This window comes from Musca domestica, unplaced genomic scaffold (assembly GCF_030504385.1).
Source record: "Musca domestica strain aabys unplaced genomic scaffold, Musca_domestica.polishedcontigs.V.1.1 6, whole genome shotgun sequence".
NCBI lineage: Eukaryota > Metazoa > Arthropoda > Insecta > Diptera > Muscidae > Musca > Musca domestica.
The window spans coordinates 2223927-2247707 of record NW_026712363.1 but is presented as its reverse complement, the minus strand read 5'-3'; the positions used below and the strand labels follow the sequence as shown (position 1 = coordinate 2247707).

General features: G+C 35.0%; 1 long non-coding RNA gene across 3 annotated transcripts in view; it reads right to left on the bottom strand.

The window, feature by feature from the left end:
• Nucleotides 1-1153: 1153 nt before the first annotated feature.
• Nucleotides 1154-23781, bottom strand: part of LOC109611811 (uncharacterized) — a 55394-nt gene continuing 32766 nt past the window's right edge. For 2 of the 3 annotated variants that reach the window (XR_009343736.1, XR_009343737.1), the window contains 15 exons: nt 20937-20982; nt 20641-20881; nt 20082-20570; nt 19917-20028; nt 19699-19837; nt 13145-13190; nt 12616-13089; nt 12312-12487; nt 12128-12255; nt 11955-12070; nt 4703-4748; nt 4412-4647; nt 4176-4356; nt 3887-4105; nt 1155-3830 (listed from right to left, as the gene is read on the bottom strand). This is a non-coding gene — a long non-coding RNA (uncharacterized LOC109611811). Of the gene's footprint in view, nt 3831-3886; nt 4106-4175; nt 4357-4411; nt 4648-4702; nt 4749-11954; nt 12071-12127; nt 12256-12311; nt 12488-12615; nt 13090-13144; nt 13191-16008; nt 16418-19698; nt 19838-19916; nt 20029-20081; nt 20571-20640; nt 20882-20936; nt 20983-23781 lie in introns of all 3 variants that reach the window. The other variant, XR_009343735.1, reaches the window with a different exon arrangement.

Sequence of the window (23781 nt, the reverse complement as noted above, 5' to 3'; positions counted from 1 at the left end):
AGTTTCCTTTTGCCTGTTACAAACAAATGCACAAAGACATAATACCCTGACCACCTTGTGGTGTAGGGTATTACAAGGAAAAAAGCTGTAAGTTCGGCCGGGCCGAATTTTGAATACCCTCCACCATATGGTACAAATTTGGCAATTTTCAAAAAAATAAAATCCATTAAAAATTCTCTGAAAATCTTAAAAATACCGAATGTAGCCGGATATTAGGGTCTATACGACGACGTGGATCTGCATACGCAACTTTTGTCATAAGCCTGCTCAGACATAGGATGTAGTATCCATTACGAACTTCAAATACAAAATTAGAAATAATTCCGGTAAATAATGCAGCTAAAATCTACAAAATACTGTATATCGGGGGTAACGTAATATGGGGGCTATTCGAAGACGTGGACCTGCACGAACAATTTTCTGTCACAGGCTGTAATATCCATTACGAACTTCAAATGCGAAAATTGAAACAATCCCGGTAAATAATGTCGCTAGAATCATCAAAATACCGAATATCAGGGGGTACCGTTATATGGGGGCTATACGAAGACGTGGACCTGCACAGACAATTTTCTGTCATAGGCTGTAGTAAAGTAATTAAAATGTCTCTTAACAGTGTTCCAGAAATAAACGAACAGAAAATAAGTAAACAGAAAATAAATAAACAAACACCTAATATAAGAGCGTTCGCTCTGAAATTTGCTATCGCAATTTGAAAATGGCAACGTACGACGCTTTTCATTGTTTCATTTCATTGTTTTAAATACAGCGTTTAGATTAAAATATATGTAGTTTAAAAAAAGGTGGCATAATGTATAAAAAAGTGGCACAAAAATTCAAAAAAGTGGCTCATTTAGGATCAAAATAAAAAAGTGGCACAACGGTCGCACTTGTGCACAGTAGTGGCTGATTTCAGCAATTTCAACTAACACGTATTCTTACGCTCTTTTGTTTGATCGCCAATCAACCAATAGGAAAGCTGAAATATGAGTGGGAGAGACAAGCTACACAGACAGAAGTTCTGTGTAATGTTTACATTTAATCGTAACGAGACTGCTGTTAGTGAACACATAAACTGAAAATTATTGCGATATGTCAATGATATCATTTGAAAAGTATTTATGCTACAAAATGCTTTTGATTATATGCAATGTGTTATATGTTATAAGACATTTAAAAAAAATAAGAAATGTAATTAAAAAAAAAAAAAACATTTTGAAGCTGTTCATAAAGACATGAATTGTTTGCAGGGGGAAGAAAAAGAAAAACAATTTAAAATGTATATAAATTCATCAAGAGTATTACTAAAATAAATGCATTTATCAAGAGTATTCTAAAACATGTACATTCATTAATTTTACATTTCCCAGAAAAAGAAAAAAATGACGGCACCCGCCACACATGTGCTTTCGTCGCTATCTCGTTGACGACTAAATAAAATGAATAGAAAAATCTTTTCTTCCAGTGTTATTTCGTCGCTCTCACCAATACTATTACATTGGGCATCTATGTCCTAAATCATAGATTTTGTGGCATAAAACACTTTTCAAATGACATCATTGACATATCGCAATAATTTTCAGTTTATGTGTTCACTAACAGCAGTCTCGATTAAATGTAAATATTACACAGAACTTCTGCCTGTGTAGCTTATCTCTCCCACTCATATTTCTGCTTTCCTATTGGTTGATTGGCGATCAAACAAAAGAGTGTAAGAATACGTGTGAGTTGAAATTGCTGAAATCAGCCACTACTGGGCATGTATGATTTAGGAGAATGATGTGAAATCATTAAAATTAAATATTTCCATAACTATTCTTCTGTTTTTTTAATAATTCAAAGTCTAAACATAACATTTTTGAAATTAAATAATTTATTGAATATTAATGTTTTATTTACATTTTTGGACATATAACTCTGACACTTGTATTACGTACAAAAACAAATTTGTGTGTGGTTGTTATTACGTTTGTTGCGCAACAACTGTTGCTGTTACCTGTATTATTCTTCCATGAATTATACCTTGGCTCCAAATGACACCGTTACCTAAATTTCCACGTAGCGTACACAAATATTCAAGATCTCCACTATAGTTAGATGCTTTGTACGTCCTAATTCCCCAAATACGCCAGGTCCATATCTTGAAATCTACCAATTAAAACTGTTGTAAAAATTTATGCCTATTTAAATCCGCCCAATTGTAATATTTCCAACTACAAACATTCAAGTTTTTTTTGGACGCCCGACTTAATTGAAATACGAAATACATGAGTTTTATTTGTACGCCGAATGTTCGGTATCGCTGTGAACTGAAAGAAGAATAAAAACTGGAACTACTTAAACTAAAGAAAGAAAGGACCCATGACACAATCACAGAAGGTAGAGGAAATATGGTACAATAAAATTAAGATTTTAATTTTTATTATTTTCTTGGCTCAATATGTCAACTTTATTTGTTTATGTGTGTAATCTTTTCAATAATAAAAAATTGGTAGAGGTAGGAATTTTTACCCTGATTCCGGGAAACTATTGCTTTCTTGGGGGACAGACCCAGGCCCCCAGATTTATTTTTACCAGAAAGTCCGGATTCATGGGGCTGGGCCGGATCCACTTACCCCATTATATACAATATAGGTAGAGTTAGAATGCGGTTTGGAAGTTATAGTCAAATTATCGATTTTTTTGGATCCTATTTTTTTATAAAAATCCTAAAAAATCGAAAAACATTAACAAATTTGATGCCATATTATGACTGACAGTATTACTTTTCACAAATTTCTATAATTTGTTCTAATACCTTCTTCTGGGTACGTTCTACCGGCAACGCGAACTAAAGTTTTTCTAAATTTAATGCGGTTGAAAAGACCCATATACCTGGACCCAGAAAAATTATTCGCGCAAATTGTACCATTTTGGAAAGGTAAGAGTGTCAGTAATAATTTGGCAACAGTCTGGTTAACCCACATAATGCGTCCTATTTCGGTTTTTTGGGGGTTTTATAAAAAATCCGATAATTTGACTATAACTTCCGAACCGCTTAAAAATCGGACTTCGGAGCAAAAATTTGGGATCTCGGGTCTGTCCCCAAGACAATATAGTTTCCCGGGATCAGGGTAAAAATACCTACTACTAGAGTTTCGAAAAAATTGAAGAGTTTTCACTAAACTAGAGTAAGGCTTTAAATACATAAAGCGCATATTTGGCTGGCTTAAGTCATCGGCTGGCTTCTTCATAAATGAACAAAGGAGTTTTAGGTTGACCTAGTTCGATTTTGGCCCTAGGCTCCTTCATTTCCGAAGAAGCCAGCCAAATAAGCGCTTTATATATTCCCAGCTTAAAGCTTTCTTACATTACAAGCCAAACTATTCCGTCAAAACATATACACCGTTAATATATGTGTGTGTATTATTTTGAATAAAAAGGAAAATAATTTAACCCTTTCAGTGTCAATGAAAATTTTTGTCGAGATAAAAATCTGAAATTCCGTACTAATTTACTAAAATGTGCTCAGAAATTCGAAAACGAAACTAATAGAATATAACTGCAATATTTTTAAATAGCGAACATGTCTGTTATTAAAAAATATCAAAACTAACGGTTCGTAAGAAAAACAAAAAATGGCAAAGAAAGAGAGTACTTTTAAATGTCAAATATATTTGACAAAAACACTGAAAGGGTTAAAATGGTTTAATGTTCAGTTCTTGTACGTTGCACTTACATCCAATGTTTTTTACCCAAAAAATCATCCTGGGCCATTCTAGGTCCTGGTTAAGACTGAAACTCAGATAAGCACCCGAAGGAAAAATTGTGAGTTGCATCTGTATGCCAAGCTGCAAAACATAAACATTGTTAATAACTACATCTGTAAAAACATAGGTTACAATACCTTTCGTTTTACATTCAACAATTCTGTGGCAGCCAATGCCAAATTACAAGAACTTGGTTTAAAAGCGGAAATACCTGACCGTTTTGTACAACGGTTTTATTATATAATTAAAAACGTCTCAATATCAATTCATGCAAACAATTCAGCGTAATAATCCTATTAATGTCACTTAAATTTACCGCTTTATAAGAAAAGAGGAAAACAACAAAATAATAGCGACTGAAACGGTTAAAATTGAAATAATTCATATTCATGTGTGGAAACAGAATAACACCGGATCTTTACGTACCACCAGTTCGATAGTGTTTGAATTGTGGCGGTCTGGGTCATATTGCTGCTCGATGCCGCTCTAGGAAACAAAAGTGTCAAAATTGCCTGAATACAACAGCATGCAAGGTCAAGAGTGACTTCCCAAAATGCATTTTATGCGCACACCCCAAAAGATCAAATTAAGTGTCCTAGGGGGAAGTCTGAAAAAAAAATAACATCAAATCTATTACTAGAAAGGAAGTGACTCAAACTTACCCAGAAACACAAAAGTTTTTCAATGTACTAGCTGAAGACAATTTCAACGAAGAGTTCCCACAAATGAACACTCACCATGCCCTTTCAAGAAACATCCAAGAAGAGATAAATAGAAGAATAACCAAAGTTTAATACAACAAAGTAGCAGCTCTCCAACCAAAACACATTCACCCAGTCGCTTAGTCCGTTGAAGTTATTTCAGCCAGTTTATGAACACGAAAAATTCTCCAGAGGATCTGAAATAGAAAAAACCATATCAATTTTTACGAATTAAATGTCCCGCATACTTACCTCTCTAAATAGTTCTAAAGGACTAGACATCCTTTTTTACAAAGTTCTGAAACAATACAAGTGAAACAAGAAATCAGCAAGAAAATAATCAGACTTCAACATAACAAATCAAAATTATTCCGTCTAAAGCGATACGAACGTCTTACCACACAATACACAAAGTTTAAATAAAAACAAACCGTTTCTCGAATTTATATTAAACAAATTGGACATCGATATATGTGTATTAAGTGAAATTTTCAATATTGATGAATTAAATGACACAAATATACTAAATTACAATATAATTTCCAAAAAGAGAATTAAAAAACATATAAAGTTTAAAAAACTCAATTTTCAATCACTTTTGGACATACTAGTCTGTCAAACTTTCAATCTATCATACAATTTAGTCATTGTGTCAATCTATTTCCCGCATTCAATAAAATCTTGTGATATTAAAAATGAGCTAGAAAAGTTACTGTGCCGTTTAGAATCTAAAAATAACGTATTTATGTGTGGTGATTTTAACGCAAGGCATTCGGGGACACTTTTGATTCGCACAGAGGTCACATTGTTAAATCTGTTTTTGACGCTTCTAATTTTTATTGTGTAAATAGTGTCAGTTTAACCTTTAAGAAAAACTTAAATCAAAACATAGGCTCAGTTCTAAATTTGTCTTTTACAAATATGGGTCTAAGTTATTCCTGGAAAACTTACCCTTCAACAATTGGTGGAAGTCATAACTTTCCGATCATCACTAGTGTAGGTGACACAAAAGTAAAAATTAGAACATCTCCGTCAAAAAAATTACTCAGCAGTCTCAAAAGTGTTGAATGGTCTGCTTCTTTTGAGGAAATTCAAAAGAGTTTTAATCGCGAAATAAAAAACGCAACGTACGTGGTCAAAAATAACGAAACTCCTAAGTCTTGGTGGGATCCTGAAGTCGAAAAAACTAATAGGCTCCAAGTAGTGGCTCAGAATACCTTCGATAGGTACAACAACAACATCAATGCGCCCATATTATTTGAGGCGACAAAAAATTTCAAAAATACAGACAGGTTTGTCAAAGAAAAAACGTTCAAAAAGAAAATAAATGATCTCAATACTGAACTAAGTTCAAAATCTCTACTCAAATTTGTTCGGGGTACAAGAACTCTCTAACATCGGTACACCAAAGTAAATGGTCGTCAGATAATTACAGGAAATTCCTCAGTCATCTTAGGGATCAAGTCCCTAACAACACATCTATTACCTATACCACAACTCATTCAAACCGGAAAATCGTTTTATTCACCGAGGAACTAAACAATGTCCTAATGCCCAATGTCGTATAACATACGAGATGGTTAATAATTCTTCAGACCAAGCCCATGAAAATCTGCTTATTGCAATGAATAATGCCTGGACAAATTGTGACGTCAAAAACAAATGGAGGAAAATTAAGATTGTTCCAATTCCAAAAAGAGGCAAGGATCGAGATATCCTCACGATTTTTAGGCCGATTACACTTATATCCGTTTTCTTAAAAATCATCAACCTTATGGCGAAGAATCGTCTTCAAAAATTGCTGGACTACAATAACATTTTACCTTATAAAACATACGCATATAGGATAAATCTTTCCGCATCTATGTGCATAAATGGCTTGCTATACACAATCAATTGCCACAAAGAGCTTGGTGAAAAAGTTATAATCGTATCACTTAATATCTCCAGAGCATACGATTATCCCGATCAAATATCTATCTGGATGATAAAATTTTTAAAGCAGTGCACATTAGTTTTGGGTTATGAAACTCTTGAAATTTGTAATGGTCTTCCCCAGGGGAGCTGTTTAAGCCCAACTATATTCAATATCTACACATTTGGTTTACATAAAATCAACGACCAATTCACCAAGACCTACCAATTTGCTGTCGGAGCACAATTTAAGCATTCTAAGATCCCTTAAACTCACGTACAATACAGAAAAAAACAATTGATATGTATGTAGCAAAGGGTGCAAGGAAAGTTCCTGAAATAAAGGTACGTGACACTCGGATAAATTCCGTCGATAAAATCAAATTTATTGGCCAGCACATTAAGAACTGCCTTACGTTAAAAGACCACTACGATGAGGTAATTTACTCATGTAACACAACTCTTAATCCACTCAAAATGATTAATTCGACGAAAGCTGGAATACATCCAAAAATTTCAACAAATATAGCAAAATCTTTGTTATTCTCAAAAACTGAGTTCTCCGTTTCTTCCATGGCTCACATGCCGAACTATATTAACAAGAAAGTAACAACCTTTCAGAATCAGATACTTAGAAGTCTAGGACTGACTCCATGCACTCCTGTCCTGACTCCATCCACTCCTGTCCTGACACTCCTGTCCAAATTGTTTATGCACTAGTTCTTACACCTGAACAACGCTCACAATATCTGGCCACCAAGGAACTGCTAAAATTCAAATTATTTCACACCGATACCTATGAATTATACAAAGCAAATCCCAAAAGCAAAACAAGCTGTGGGCTCATGTACAATAAATTCAAACACATTTCCGACAACACAAAATTCTCTCAGTTTGAAACAGCTGGTGAGAATATTTTCAACTCAACTTCTAGCCAGAACTTCTTATTTAAAATTAACTTAAAGTGTTCGTCGCTTATGGGAGAACTAACTGCAATTAATAAGGCAATTGATATTATGCTAGTGGACGGTATTGGAAAGACCCTCATTCTAACAGACAGTAAAAATGCCTGTCTTTCATTAAATCACAATAACAACCACAACTATCTTGCCAACGAATTAAACTTGAAGATTAACAACTCCAATATCAGTTCACTCACCTTTATATGGGTTCCGTCACATATAGGCATCACAGCAGATGAACGTGCTGACTAGCGGCCACAGTTGGCTGTATAATAATAACACATCTATCAATCAATGATGCATATTCAGCAATCTGTTAAATGAATGGGTCAACAACTACAAAACAATATGAAGAACAAAAGGCATATACTTCTCCCAATTCTTTGCTTCACCTCCAAAATCACATTGGTGTACTGGGTTATCTTTGTCACCCGGAGAAATCAAGTTAATAAATTGTCTTTTGGCTGGCCATACATTTGCAAAGACCTACATTTTTAGAGTAAATAGAGTGGACACCAACTTATGTGATGTCTGCAACATACCAGAATCTGAAAGTCATCTAATTTTCGCTGCACTTCCGGCAGACATTTTGTGGAGAACGCACACGTTTTGTTTTCTGTTAAAAAGTTCTTTGAAAACATATTATAGGTAATTGTTTTTTGTAGAGATCGCACAAAAATCTGTATGCACTTTAAAAGTGTTAATTGTGTAACAAAAAAAAATATTTTTTTGTCTTAAACTTTACAAATAAATAACTTAACCTATGTGAGGTTTAGCCGTATATGTGGCCATTGAATATGGCCCAGGCAGAAAGTGTTGACGGCCTACCCAATTCTCTGATTGTTTGCGGCTTGGACAGCGACAGGTCATAGGGTCATTGGAATAAGGTAGAGTCGAGAAATAAAGCTAAAGGAATGAAGAATGATGTAGGGAGTATGACAAATGCTAGTGGTAGCAGTACTGATGGAAATTGAATTGCAGAATTGACAACAAATCCACGCACCTTGACGGAGCCGAAAGCGTTGAGCAAAAAAAAGGAAGATGAATGATGAGAAAGTGCTGTATGGTAAGGATAATGCAGGTGAGATAAATGTGCTAGTTGACGCATCGGAGGTAGAAAATGTTAAAAATAAAAGGGTCAAAAATGGTCTACATTTTATGGAAAAGATCAAAGGCCTGAAATCGGATGAATTCAAGAAAATTAACAAGACGGTCGCTATTGGGGTTTATTTTTTTATGATATCAAATAAGCCAACGACTTTGTTAACAACAACGAGTTAAAAGAGGGAAAAATGAAAGTATTTATACCAAGGAATTTTATTGAGACCTTTGGTGTAATTAGGAATATTCCATTATGCTGGACTGAACAGGATATCGTGAGAGACACTGTGTCGTCCATGAAAATTGCCTCAGTTAAAAGATTTGCCAAAATTTAAAAGATTTGCAACAAATTTAATCCGACTGAAACTGTCAAGATCGGTTTTTTGTTGATGATCATCCGCAATGGGTAGTTTTCAACAAAACAGTCTTAACTGTGGATACGTATTACTCAGCAGTGAGACAATGCCATAAATGTGGCAGACTGGGTCAAACTAGACTAGGATGCAGATTGGAAGAGAGGTGTTTGAAATGTGGTTTGGGCAAGGGGCAGTACGATGGTAAATGCAAGGAATAATATTGCATATTATGCAACAGGGAAGGACATGTTGCTATTGATAGGAATAAGTGTCCCATTTGGAAAAAGGAGGTGGAAACCAATGAAATCATGACCAAGAGGAAAATGTCCAAAAGAGAAGTGTTGGATGAATACGGACGAATGAACAGATTTGAACTTTTGGTAGACGATGAAACGTTTTCGATCCTGTCGAAGATGAAGGAAGAGGAAAAAGGTGTCAGAGCTGCCAGCAAGGATGATCAGGTGAATGCTATAATGACCCCATATGAACAAATATGTTCATCCTCAGGGTGTCAAAATGCCAGAAAGAATGTTTAATCAACCATCTCCTTCTGCTCCAGTTTATCTCAGAAAAGATCTTGGAGTCATTGAGTTAGAAAAGACTACTGGCGAATTATTAAAATTTGTTCAGGACTTTTGCAAAATGAGTGACTATTCTAACAGAATAGAAAAATGTGGAGTATCTACTAACCAGTTCTACACTTCTAATACTCTTTATACATCTAGCCATGGGTCTGAAAGTTCTACAATATAATATACAGTCTTTCCAAGCTAATAAACAATGCGTCGACTTCTTTTCCAACAATTATAAAATATTGATATAGCAGATTTCCCAGAATTTTTTTTCTGAGAAGTCTAACAAGCCAAACAAGATGATAAATTTTAAGCTTATTCTAAAATTCAGAGCAGATGGCTATGGAGGTTTAGCCATCGCATTTAATAAACATGTTAAATTTAACCAAAGTCCAAATTTCCATATTGTCTCCGTATACTTCCACCCGTTCAAGCTTCAAACTTAAGATGTGTAAATCTTGGTAAAATTACATTTAAAAGGAATCCTGATTCTGATGACTTGGTCCTTGATTTGGCCTTTGTTAGCAACGGTTTAGCTATTGATTGGAGTGTTCTGGACAACTACCTCGAAGGTAGTAAACACTTTCCTGTTATCCTAGAGCTACATGGTAACATTAATGGTTCTAAGAAGTTCCTTTCCAAAAATAAATTGTTTGAATCATTGAACAATGTACAATTAGAGCCTGATTTCGAAATGATTGAGGATTCTCTCAAAATGGAGATATCGTATGCAAGAACTCCCGAGTATTGGTGGATCGATCAGTTACTGGCTCTGTACAGGAGATATGTAGCTGCGACCAATAAGGCTAGAAAACACCTTCCTTATTTAAAACTGGGAAACGCCATTTTGGAAAAGGAAAACTGAAAAGAGCAGGTAGCAGTGGCCAAAAGACAGCATTTTCTGGTCAAAATTGATGTGTTGAATAGAGAGCCCTGTGCTAGAAAATCTCAGTCATCTAAGGGATCAAGTCCCTAACAACACACCTATACCTCAACTCTTTCAACCAGACTCATTCAAACCAGACAATCGTTTTATCCACCGAGGAACTAAACAATATCCTAATGTCCAATATCGTATCACATACGAGATTGTTAATAATCCTTCAGACCAAGCCCATGAAAATTGCAATGGACAAATTGTGACGTCAAAAACGAATGGAGGAAAATTAAGATTGTTCCGATTCCAAAAAGAAGCAAGGATCTAGATATACTTACGAATTTTAGACCGATTTCACATATATCCGTTTTCTTAAAAATCATAAACCTTATGGTGAAGAATCGTCTTCAAAAATTCTTGGACGACAAAAACATTTTACCTTATAAAACATACGCATATAGGAAAAATCTTTCCGCATCTTTGTACATAAATGACTTGCTATATACAATCCATGCTATACACAATCAATTGCCACAAACAGCTTGGTGAAAAAGTTATAATCGTATCACTTGATATCTTCAGAGCATACGATTGCGTAAAAATTGAGGTTCTCTTCAAAATACTTGAAGAACTCCAATTTCCCGATCAAATATCTATCTGGATAATACATTTTTTAAAGTAGCGCACATTAGTTTTGGGTTAGGAAACTCTTGAAATTTATAATGGTCTTCTCCAGGGGAGCTGTTTAAGTCCAACTTTATTCAATATCTACACACTTGGCTTACATGGAGTCAATGACCAATTCACCAAGAACTTTCAATTTGCTGAAGATTTTACCATACTGTCGGCGCACAATTTAAGCATTCTAAGATCCCTTAATCTCACGTACAATCCAGAAAAAACAATTGCTATGTATGTAGCAAAGGGTGCAAGTTCTTGAAATAAAGGTACATGACACTCGGATAAATTCCGTCGATAAAATCAAATTTCTTGGCCAGCACATTTGAACAGCCTTACGTTAAAAGACCACTACGATGAGGTAATTTCCTCATGTAACACAAATCTTAATGCACTCAAAATGATTAATTCGACGAAAGCTGGAATACACCAAAAATTTCCACAAAATCAACAAAATCTTTGTTATTCTCAAAAACTGAGTTCTCCATTTCTTCCATGGCTCACATGCCGAACTATATTAACAAGAAAGAAACAACCTATCAAGACCAGATACTTAGAAGAAGTCTAGGACTGACTCCATCCACTCCTGTCCAAATTATTTATGCACTTGCTCACATATCTGGCCACCAAGGAACTGCTAAAATTCAAATTATTTCACACGGATACCTATGATTCATACAAAGCAAATCCCACAAGCAAAACAAGCTTTGGACACATGTACAATAAATTCAAACACATTTTCGACAACACAAAATTCTTTCAGTCTGAAATCCTTGGTAAGAAAATAACATTCCTCATGAATATTTTCTACTCAACTTCTAGCCAGAACTTATTTAAAATTAACTTAAAGTGTTCATCGCTTATGGGAGAACTAACTGCAATTAATAAGGCAATTGACATTATGCTTGTGCACGGTATTGAAAAGGCCCTCATTCTAACAGACAGTAAAAATGTCTGTCTTTCATTAAATCACAATAACAACCACAACTACCTTCCCAACGAAATAAACTTGAAGATTAACAACTCCAATATGAGTTCACTCACCTTTATATGGGTTCCGTCACATATAGGCATAACAGCAGATGAATGTGCTGACTACCGGCCACAGTTGGCTGTATAATAATAACACATGTATCAATCAATGATGCATATTCCGCAATCTGTGGAATGAATGGGTCAACAACTACAAAACAATATGAAGAACAAAAGGCATATACTTCTCCCAATTCTTCGCTTCACCTCCAAAATCACAATGCACTTACATCCAATGTTTTTTACCCAAAAAATCATCCTGGGCCATTCTAGGTCCCGAAGGAAAAATTGTGAGTTGCATCTGTATGCCAAGCTGCAAAACATAAACATTGTTAATAACTACATCTGTAAAAACATAGGTTACAATACCTTTCGTTTTACATTCAACAATTCTGTTGAATGCCAAATTACAAGAACTTGGTTTAAAAGCGGAAATACCTGACCGTTTTGTACAACGGTTTTATTATATAATTAAAAACGTCTCAATATCAGTTGATGCAAACAATTCAGCGTAATAATCCTATTAATGTCACTTCATTTTACCGCTTTATAAGAAAAGAGGAAAACAACAAAATAATACCGACTGAAACGGTTAAAATTGAAATAATTTACGATGGAGTTCCCCAATTCATATTCATGTGTGGAACCAGAAAAACACCGGATCTTTACGTACCACCAGTTCGATAGTGTTTGAATTGTGGCTGTCTGGGTCATATTGCTGCTCGATGCCGCTCTAGGAAACAAAAGTGTCAAAATTGCCTGAATACAACAGCATGCAAGGTCAAGTGTGACTTCCCAAAATGCATTTTATGCGCACACCCCAAAAGATCAAAATAAGTGTCCTAGGGGGAATCTGAAAAATATAACATCAAATCTATTACTAGAAAGGAAGTGACTCAAACTTACCCAGAAACACAAAACTTTTTCAATATACTAGCTGAAGACAATTTCAATGAAGAGTTCCCACAAATGAACACTCACCATGCCCTTTTAAGAAACATCCAAGAAGAGATAAATAGAAGAATAACCAAAGTTTAATACAACAAAGTAGCAGCTCTCCAACCAAAACACTTTCACCCAGTCGCTTAGTCCGTTGAAGTTATTTCATCGAAGCCAGTTTATGAACACGAAAAATTCTCCAGAGGATCTGAAATAGAGAAAACCATATCAATTTTTACGAATTAAATGTCCCGCATACTTACCTGTCTAAATAGTTCTAAATGACTAGACATCCTTTTTTACAAAGTTCTGAAACAATACAAGTGAAACAAGAAATCAGCAAGAAAATAATCAGACTTCTACATAACAAATCAAAATTAGTGTCATTCTATATTTCCTTTCTTCTAAAGCGATACGAACGTCTTACCACACAATACACAAAGTTTAAATAAAAACAAACCGTTTCTCGAATTTATATTAAACAAATTGGACATCGATATATGTGTATTAAGTGAAATTTTCAATATTGATGAATCAAATGACACAAATATACTAAATTACAATATAATTTCCAAAAAGAGAATTAAAAAACATATAAAGATTAAAAAACTCAATTTTCAATCACTTTTGGACATACTAGTCTGTCAAACTTTCAATCTATCATACAATTTAGTCATTGTGTCAATCTATTTCCCGCATTCAATAAAATCTTGTGATATTAAAAATGAGTTAGAAAAGTTACTGTGCCGTTTAGAATCTAAAAGTAACGTATTTATGTGTGGTGATTTTAACGCAAGGCATTCGGGGACACTTTTGATTCGCACAGAGGTCACGTTGTTAAATCTGTTTTTGACGCTTCTGATTTTTATTGTCTAAATAGTGTCAGTTTAACCTTTAAGAAAAACTTAATTCAAAACATAGGCTCAGTTCTAAATTTGTCTTTTACAAATACGGGTCTAAGTTATTCCTGGAAAACTTACCTTTCAACAATTTGTGGAAGTCATAACTTTCCGATCATCACTAGTGTAGGCGACACAAAAGTAAAAAATTAGTACATCTCCGTCAAAAAAAATTACTCAGCAGTCTCAAAAGTGTTGAATGCTCTGCTTCTTTTGAGGAAATTCAAAACAGTTTTAATAGCGAAATAAAAAACGCAACGTACGTGGTCAAAAATAACGAAACTCCTAAGTCTTGGTGGGATCCTGAAGTCGAGAAAACTCATAGGCTCCAAGTAGTGGCTCAGAAAATCTTCGATAGGTACAACAACAACATCAATGCGCCCATATTATTTGAGGCGACAAAAAATTTCAAAAATGCAGTCAGGTATGCAAAGAAAAAACGTTCAAAAAGAAAATAAATGATCTCAATACTGAACTAAGTTCAAAATCTCTATTCAAATTTGTTGGGGGGTGCAAGAACTCTCTAACATCGGTACACCAAAGTAAATGTTCGTCTGATAATTACAGGAAATTCCTCAGTCATCTTAGGGATCAAGTCCCTAACAACACACCTATTACCTATACCACAACTCATTCAAACTAGACAATCGTTTTATTCACCGAGGAACTAAACAATGTCCTAATGTCCAATGTCGTATAACATACGAGATGGTTAATAATTCTTCAGACCAAGCCCATGGAAATCTGCTTATTGCAATGAATAATGCCTGGACAAATTGTGACGTCAAAAACGAATGGAGGAAAATTAAGATTGTTCCAATTCCAAAAAGAGGCAAGGATCCAGATATCCTCACGATTTTTAGGCCGATTACACTTATATCCGTTTTCTTAAAAATCATCAACCTTATGGCGAAGAATCGTCTTCAAAAATTGTTGGACGACAATAACATTTTACCTTATAAAACATACGCATATAGGATAAATCTTTCCGCATCTATGTGCATAAATGGCTTGCTATACACAATCAATTGCCACAAAGAGCTTGGTGAAAAAGTTATAATCGTATCACTTAATATCTCCAGAGCATACGATTATCCCGATCAAATATCTATCTGGATGATAAAATTTTTAAAGCAGTTCACATTAATTTTGGGTTATGAAACTCTTGAAATTTATAATGGTCTTCCCCAGGGGAGCTGTTTAAGCCCAACTATATTCAATATCTACACATTTGGTTTACATAAAATCAACGACCAATTCACCAAGACCTACCAATTTGCTGTCGGCGCACAATTTAAGCATTCTAAGATCCCTTAAACTCACGTACAATCCAGAAAAAACAACTGATATGTATGTGGCAAAGGGTGCAAGGAAAGTTCCTGAAATAAAGGTACGTGACACTCGGATAAATTCCGTCGATAAAATCAAATTTATTGGCCAGCACATTAAGAACAGCCTTACGTTAAAAGACCACTACGATGAAATAATTTACTCATGTAACACAACTCTTAATCCACTCAAAATGATTAATTCGACGAAAGCTGGAATACATCCAAAAATTTCAACAAATATAGCAAAATCTTTGTTATTCTCAAAAACTGAGTTCTCCGTTTCTTCCATGGCTCACATGCCGAACTATATTAACAAGAAAGTAACAACCTTTCAGAATCAGATACTTAGAAGTCTAGGACTGACTCCATGCACTCCTGTCCTGACTCCATCCACTCCTGTCCTGACACCGTCCACTACTGTCCTGACACCGTCCACTCCTGTCCAAATTGTTTATGCACTAGTTCTTACACCTGAACAACGCTCACAATATCTGGCCACCAAGAAACTGCTAAAATTCAAATTGTTTCACACCGATACCTATGAATTATACAAAGCAAATCCCAAAAGCAAAACAAGCTGTGGGCTCATGTACAATAAATTCAAACACATTTTCGACAACACAAAATTCTCTCAGTTTGAAACAGCTGGTGAGAATATTTTCAACTCAACTTCTACCCAGAAGTTCTTATTTAAAATTAACTCAAAGTGTTCATCACTTATGGGAGAACTAAATGCAATTAATAAGGCAATTGACATTATGCTAGTGGTATTGAAAAGGTCCTCATTCTAACAGACAGTAAAAATGTCTGTCTTTCATTAAATCATAATAACAACCACAACTATCTTGCCAACGAAATAAAGTTGAAGATTCACAACTCCAATATCAGTTCACTCACCTTTATATGTGTTCCGTCATCACAGTAGATGAACGTGCTGACTAGCAGCCACAGTTGGCTGTATAATAATAACACATCTATCAATCAATGATGCATATTCCGCAATCTGTGAAATGAATGGGTCAACAACTACAAAACAATATGAAGAACAAAAGGCATATACTTCTCCCAATTCTTTGCTTCACCTCCAAAATCACATTGGTATGCTGGGTTATCTTTGTCACCTGGAGAAATCAAGTTAATAAATTGTCTTTTGGCTGGCCATACATTTGCAAAGACCTATATTTTTAGATTAAATAGAGTGGACACCAACTTATGTGATGTCTGCAACATACCAGAATCTGAAAGTCATCTAATTTTCGCTGCACTTCCGGCAGACATTTTGTGGAGAACGCACACGTTTTGTTTTCTGTTGAAAAGTTATTTGAAACGTAATTATAGGTAATTGTTTTTTGTAGAGATCACACAAAAATCTCTATGCACTTTAAAAGTGCATTTAATTGTGTAACAAAAAAATATTTTTTTGTCTTAAACTTTACAAATAAATAACTTAACCTATGTGAGGTTTAGCCGTATATGTGGCCATTGAATATGGCCCAGGCAGAAAGTGTTGACGGCCTACCCAATTCTCTGATTGTTTGCGGATTGGACAGCGACAGGTCATATGGTCATTGGAATAAGGTGGTGTCGAGAAATAAAGCTAAAGGAATGAAGAATGATGTGGGGAGTATGACAAATGCTAGTGGTAGCAGTACTGATGGAAATTGAATGGCAGAATTGACAACAAATCCACGCACCTTGACGGAGCCGAAAGCGTTGAGCCAAAAAAAGGAAGATGAATGATGAGAAAGTGCTGTATGGTAAGGACAATGCAGGTGAGATAAATGTGCTAGTTGACGCATCGGAGGTAGAAAATGTTAAAAATAAAAGGGTCAAAAATGGTCAATATTTTATGGAAAGGCCTGAAATCGGATGAATTCAAGAAAATTAACAAGATGGTCGCTATTGGGGTTACTTTTTTATGATATCAAATAAGCCAACGACTTTGTTAACAACAACGAGTTAAAAGAGGGAGAAATGAAAGTATTTATACTAAGGAATTTTATTGAGACCTTTGGTGTAATTAGGAATGTTCCATTATGCTGGACTAAGCAGGATATCGTGAGACATTGTGTAATCCATGAAAAGGGATCCTAGTATTCCCAACAAATTTAATACGACTGAAACTGTCAAGATCGGCTTTTTTGTTGATGAACATTCGCAATGGGTAGTTTTCAACAAAACAGTCTTAACTGTGGATACGTATTACTCAGCAGTGAGACAATGCCATAAATGTGGCAGACTGGGTCAAACTAGACTAGGATGCAGATTGGAAGAGAGGTGTTTGAAATGTGGTTTGGGCAAGGGGCAGTACGATGGTAAATGCAAGGAATAATATTGCATATTATGCAACAGGGAAGGACATGTTGCTATTGATAGGAATAAGTGTCCCATTTGGAAAAAGGAGGTGGAAACCAATGAAATCATGACCAAGAGGAAAATGTCCAAAAGAGAAGTGTTGGATGAATACGGACGAATGAACAGATTTGAACTTTTGGTAGACGATGAAACGTTTCCGATCCTGTCGAAGATTAAAGAAAAGGAAAAAGGTGTCAGAGCTGCCAGCAAGGATGATCAGGTGAATGCTATAATGACCCCATATGAACAAATATGTTCATCCTCAGGGTGTCAAAATGCCAGAAAGAATGTTTAATCAACCATCTCCTTCTGCTCCATTTTATCTCAGAAAAGATCTTAGAGTCACTGAGATAGAAAAGACTACTGGCGAATTATTAAAATTTGTTCAGGACTTTTGCAAAATGAGTGGCAATGCAGTTGCTATTGACGCTATAACCCTCTTTTCTGACAGAATAGAAAAATGTGGAGTATCTACTAACCAGTTCTACACTTCTAATACTCTTTATACATCTAGCCATGGGTCTGAAAGTTCTACAATATAATATACAGTCTTTCCAAGCTAATAAACAATGCGTCGACTTCTTTTCCTACAATTATAAAATATTGATATAGCAGATATCTCAGAATTTTTTTCTGAGAAGTCTAACAAGCCAAACAAGATGATAAGTTTTAAGCTTATTCTAAAATTCAGAGCAGATGGCTATGGAGGTGTAACCATCGCATTTAAAAACATGTTAAATTTAACCAACGTCCAAATTTCCATATTGTCTCCATATACTTTCACCCGTTCAAGCTTCAAACTTAAGATGTGTAAATCTTGGTAAAATTACATTTAAAAGGACTCCTGATTCTGATGGTTCGGTCCTTGATTTGGCCTTTGTTAGCAACGGTTTAGCTATTGATTGGAGTGTTCTGTTCCTGTTATCTTACAACATTAATGGTTCTAAGAAGTTCCTTTCCAAAAATAGACTGTTTGAATCCTTGAACAAAGTACAGTTGGAGCCTGATTTCGAAATGATTGAGGATTCTCTCAAAATGGAGATATCGTATGCAACTAGACCGATTTCACATATATCCGTTTTCTTAAAAATCATAAACCTTATGGTGAAGAATCGTCTTCAAAAATTCTTGGACGACAAAAACATTTTACCTTATAAAACATACGCATATAGGAAAAATCTTTCCGCATCTATCTGCATAAATGACAATCAATTGCCACAAAGAGCTTGGTGAAAAAGTTATAATCGTATCACTTGATATCTTCAGAGCATACGATTGCGTAAAAATTGAGGTTCTCTTCAAAATACTTGAAGAACTCCCGATCAAATATCTATCTGGATAATACATTTTTTAAAGCAGCGCACATTAGTTTTGGGTTAGGAAAGATCCCTTAATCTCACGTACAGTCCAGAAAAAATAATTGCTATGTATGTAGCAAAGGGTGCAAGGAAAGTTCTTGAAATAAAGGTACATGACACTCGGATAAATTCCGTCGATAAAATCAAATTTTTTGGCCAGCACATTTGAACAGCCTTACGTTAAAAGACCACTACGATGAGGTAATTACCTCATGTAACACAAATCTTAATGCACTCAAAATGATTAATTCGACGAAAGCTGGAATACATCCAAAAATTTCCACAAAATCAGCAAAATCTTTGTTATTCTCAAAAACTGAGTCCTCCGTTTCTTCAATGGCTCACATGCCGAACTATATTAACAAGAAAGTAACAACCTATCAGAACCAAATACATAGAAGAAGTCTAGGACTGACTCCATCCACTCCTGTTTAAATTATTTATGCACTTGCTCACATATCTGGCCACCAAGGAACTGCTAAAATTCAAATTATTTCACACGGATACCTATGATTCATACAAAGCAAATCCCACAAGCAAAACAAGCTTTGGACACATGTACAACAAATTCAAACACATTTTCGACAACACAAAATTCTCTCAGTCTGAAATCCTTGGTAAGAAAATAACATTCCTCATGAATATTTTCAACTCAACGTCTAGCCAGAACTTATTTAAAATTAATTTAAAGTGTTCATCGCTTATGGGCAATTAATAAGGCAATTGACATTATGCTAGTGGACGGTATTGAAAAGGCCCTCATTCTAACAGACAGTAAAAATGTCTGCCTTTCATTAAATCACAAAAACAACCCCAACTGCCTTTCCAACGAAATAAACTTGAAGATTAACAACTCCAATATGAGTTCACTCACCTTTATATGGGTTCCGTCACATATAGGCATCACAGCAGATGAATGTGCTGACTAGCGGCCACAGTTGGCTGTATAATAATAACACGTGTATCAATCAATGATGCATATTCCGCAATCTGTGGAATGAATGGGTCAACAACTACAAAACAATATGAAGAACAAAAGGCATATACTTCTCCCAATTCTTCGCTTCACCTCCAAAATCACAATGCACTTACATCCAATGTTTTTTACCCAAAAAATCATCCTGGGCCATTCTAGGTCCTGGTTAAGACTGAAACTCAGATAAGCACCCGAAGGAAAAATTCTGAGTTGCATCTGTATGCCGAGCTGCAAAACATAAACATTGTTAATAACTACATCTGTAAAAACATTTACAATACCTTTCGTTTTACATTCAACAATTCTGTTGCAGCCAATGCCAAATTACAAGAACTTGGTTTAAAAGCGGAAATACCTGACCGTTTTGTACAACGGTTATATTATATAATTAAAAACGTCTCAATATCAATTGATGCAAACAATTCAGCGTAATAATCCTATTGATGTCACTTCAATTTACCGCTTTATTAGAAAAGAGGAAACAACAAAATAATACCGACTGAAACGGTTAAAATTGAAATAATTTACGATGGAGTTCCCCAATTCATATTCATGTGTGGAACCAGAATAACACCGGATCTTTACGTACCCCCAGTTCGATAGTGTTTGAATTGTGGCTGTCTGGGTCATATTGCTGCTCGATGCCGCTCTAGGAAACAAAAGTGTCAAAATTGCCTGAATACAACAGCATGCAAGGTCAAGTGTGACTTCCCAAAATGCATTTTATGCGCATACCCCAAAAGATGGAAATAAATGTCCTAGAGGGAAATCTGAAAAAATAACATCAAATCTATTATGACCTTACCGAATCTTAGTAGAAAGGAAGTGACTCAAACTTACCCAGAAATACAAAACTTTTTCAATATACTAGCTGAAGACAATTTCAATGAAGAGTTCCCACAAATGAACACTCACCATGCCCTTTCAAGAAACATCCAAGAAGAGATAAATAGAAGAATAACCAAAGTCTAATACAACAAAGTAGCAGCTCTCCAACCAAAACACATTCACTCAGTCGCTTAGTCCGTTGAAGTTATTTCATCGAAGCCAGTTTATGAACACGAAAAATTCTCCAGAGAATCTGAAATAGAAAAAACCATATCAATTTTTACGAATTAAAAATCCCGCATACTTACCTCTCTAAATAGTTCTAAAGGACTAGACATCCTTTTTTACAAAGTTCTGAAACAATACAAGTGAAACAAGAAATCAGCAAGAAAATAATCAGACTTCTACATAACAAATCAAAATTAGTGTCATTCTATATTTCCTTTCTTCTAAAGCGATACGAACGTCTTACCACACAATACACAAAGTTTAAATAAAAACAAACCGTTTCTCGAATTTATATTAAACAAATTGGACATCGATATATGTGTATTAAGTGAAATTTTCAATATTGATGAATCATATGACACAAATATACTAAATTACAATATAAATCCAAAAAGAGAATTAAAAACCAAATAAAGATTAAAAAACTCAATTTTCAATCACTTTTGGACATACTAGTCTGTCAAACTTTCAATCTATCATACAATTTAGTCATTGTGTCAATCTATTTCCCGCATTCAATAAAATCTTGTGATATTAAAAATGAGCTAGAAAAGTTACTGTGCCGTTTAGAATATAAAAGTAACGTATTTATGTGTGGTGATTTTAACGCAAGGCATTCGGGGACACTTTTGATTCGCACAGAGGTCACGTTGTTAAATCTGTTTTTGACGCTTCTGATTTTTATTGTCTAAATAGTGTCAGTTTAACCTTTAAGAAAAACTTAATTCAAAACATAGGCTCAGTTCTAAATTTGTCTTTTACAAATACGGGTCTAAGTAAATTCCGTCGATGAAATCAAATTTCTTGGCCGACACATTTAGAACAGCCTACGTTAAAAGACCACTACGATGAGGAAATTTATTCATGTAACACAACTCTTAATGTACTCAAAATGATTAATTCGACAAAAGCTGGAATACATCCAAAAATTTCCACAAAATCAGCAAACTATTTGTTATTCTCAAAAACTGAATTCTCCGCTTCTTTCATGGCTCACATGCGGAACTATATTAACAAGAAAGAAACAACCTTTCAGAACCAGATACTTAGAAGAATTCTAGGACTGACTCCATCCACTCCTGTCCAAATTATTTATGCACTTGCTCACATATCTGGTCACCAAGGAACTACTAAAATTCAAATTATTTCACACGGATACCTATGATTCGTACAAAGCAAATACCACAAGCTAAACAAGCTTTGGACTCATGTACAACAAATTCAAACACATTTTCGACAACACAAGATTCTCTCAGTCTGAAATACTTGGTAGGAAAATAACATTCCTCATGAATATTTTCAACTCAACTTCTAGCCAGAACTTATTTAAAATTAACTTAAAGTGTTCATCGCTTATGGGAGAACTAAATGCAATTAATAAGGCAATTGACATTATGCTAGTGGACGGTATTGAAAAGGCCCTCATTCTAACAGACAGTAAAAATGTCTGTCTTTCATTAAATCACAATAACAACCACAACTACCTTGCCAACGAAATAAACTTGAAGTTAAACAACTACTGTATAATAATAACACATCTATCAATCAATGATACATATTCCGCAATCTGTGGAATGAGTGGGTCAACAACTACAAAACAATATGAAGAACAAATTCAATTCCAATTCATTGCTTCACCTCTAAAATCACAATGGTGCTGGGTTATCCTTGTCACCTGGAGAAATCAAGTTAATAAATCGTCTTTTGGCTGACCATACATTTACAAAGACCTACCTTTTTAAAGTAAATAGAGCGGACACCAACTTATGTGATGTCTGCAACATACCAGAATCTGAAAGTCATCTAATTTTCGCTACACTTCCGGCAGACATTTTGTGGAGAACGCACACTTTTTTTTCTGTTGAAAAGTTCTTTGGAAACTTATTATATGTAATTGTTTTTTGTAGAGATCACACAAAAATCTGTATGCACGTTAAAAGTGCATTTAAGTATTTTTTTGTCTTAAACTTTACAAATAAATAACTAAACTTGAATATGGCCCAGGCAGAAAGTGTTGACGGCCTACCCAATTCTCTGATTGTTTGCGGCCTGGACAGCGACAGGTCAGAGGGGCATTGGAATAAGGTGGAGTCGAGAAATAAAGCTAAAAGAATCAAGAATGATGCGGAGAGTATGACAAATGCTAATGGTAGCAGTGCTGATGGAAATTCGGTTATGGATATGGAACAAGAGAATTATGCTTGCAGAATTGACAACAAATCCACGCACCTCGATGGGGCCGAAAGGGATGAGCCGAAAAAAAGGAAGATGAATGATAAAAAACTGCTGTATGGTAAGGATAATGCAGATGAGATAAATGTGCTAGTTGACACATCGGAGGTAGAAAATGTTAAAAATAAAAGGGTCAAAAATGGTCAATATTTTATGGAAAAGATCAAAGACCTGAAATCGGATGAATTCGAGAAAATAATCAAAATGGGGCTACCCTTTGTATGATATCAAATCAGCCAACGACTTTCGTTAACAACAACGAGTTAAAAGAGGGAAAAATGAAAGTATTTATACCAAGGTGTTTGAAATGTGGTTTGGGCAAGGGGAAATGCGATGGTAATTGCAAGGAATAATATTGTATATTATGCAACATGAAAAGACATGTTGCTGTTAATAGGAATAAGTGTCCGATTTGAAAAAAGGAGGTGGAAACCAATAAAATCATGACCAAGAGGAAAATGTCCAGAAGAGAAGTGTTGGATGAATACGGACGAATGAACAGATTTGAACTTTTGATAAACGATGAAACGTTCCCGGTCCTGCCGAAGATGAAGGGAAAGGAAAAAGGTGTCAGAGCTGCCAACAAGAATGATCATGTGAATGCTATAATGACCCCATATAAGTTTAGTTCAGTGACGAAAGCGCAAAAGAAAAAATATATTCATCCTCAGGGTGTCAAAATGCCAGAAAGAA